This window comes from Tupaia chinensis, unplaced genomic scaffold (genome assembly GCF_000334495.1).
Source record: "Tupaia chinensis unplaced genomic scaffold, TupChi_1.0 Scaffold000561_1, whole genome shotgun sequence".
Classification (NCBI taxonomy): domain Eukaryota; kingdom Metazoa; phylum Chordata; class Mammalia; order Scandentia; family Tupaiidae; genus Tupaia; species Tupaia belangeri.
Window position 1 is genome coordinate 3,957,119 of NW_006160074.1, and position 1,408 is coordinate 3,958,526.

Below are 1,408 nucleotides of genomic sequence, written 5' to 3' on the forward strand. Positions count from 1 at the left end.
AAAAGAATTCTTTTTGAAAAAAAGAGAGAATATCTAGAAGGGATCGTGCCTTGCCACCCTCCTGGGGGAGGGGTGATCCCCCCACCCCCCCGTCGCTCTTTAGAGTGTACAAACCCAAGGCTTGCCATCCTCCTGGGGGAGGGGTGATCCCCCCACTCCCCCGTCGCTCTTTAGAGTGTACAAACCCAATATATAGCAAAACAAAAACCAAAAAAAGGAGCTAGCTTAGGTGAAGAGAGGACACTAGGTGGTCCCCAGCCTAATCCAGATTGAGAACCAGTGACATAGACTCTGGAGGACCATGTGAAGACAAGGGCAAAAGAGGGTCATCATAAACCAAGGAGAGGGGTCTCCAAATGAAGCTGACTCTGCCGGCACTGGATCTTGGACTTCGAGGCTCCAGGACACCGAGAACACTAACTTCTGTTGTTCATGCTACCCATCGTCTTGGGAGTCTGTCTCAGACACTTCACAGGACTGGGCTCACACAGTATGTGGCCCTTCGTGATTGGCCTCTCACTCGGCATAAAGCTTCCATGGCTCATCTACGTTTCAGCATGCCTGCCACGTTCCTTCTTTCCCATGGTTGGCTACTATTCACTGCCAGAACTGGGGCGGCATACATGCCTGCAGGCCCAGCGACTTGAGAGGCTGAGGCAGGAGGGTCACAAGTTTAAGGACAGCCTGGACAACATACTGGCAAGTGCATTCGAAGACAGAGAGTGCGACAAAGCATCCCGATGAGGCCAGGTCACACACAGTCCTTTCTCCATTTCTCCATCCAGTCGGGATTTGGGGCACGAACACATGCCTGGCATGTTTTTCAAGTCACTGGGCCCAGGACAAACTGTGCAGGTAGCCATATAGGATCCGGCTCCCTTAACCACTAGGCTATTATGAATAATGATGCGAGAACATTCATGTCAAGATTTTATGTGGTGGGACAAGCAGATGGAGTGGTTTTGTCTCTGGACAAACCGTGATTCAACTGCTGGACTCAGCAGCTTAAAACTCACTCTGGGCACTTGTGCGTGTGTGCCCAAAATCCCAAGATGAGAATGGAGAAGGGATTTCGGTGTGGTCATCCCCCCTGGGGGGTGATTTCTCACTTTCTGTCTCCCTGGCAAGCACACGTGCCCCATAGCAAAAATCTCTCTCAACTACCAAAAAAAATTTTTTATGTGGGGCCAGCAGGTTACGTGAAGGTTGAGGTGCTGGACTTTCACATGGTTGACCAGTTTGAGTTCTGAACCTGGCGGCTTGCTTTCTCACGTTCCCTTTGTGTCTCTGCCTCTCTGGTGAGACACCAAGACTGGTTGATATGCAGGTCACAGGCCTAGGGTTGCATGGGCTTCTGGTCTTGAGAAGCAAGAAATACAGATATGCAGATTTTTATATGAAATCTCCT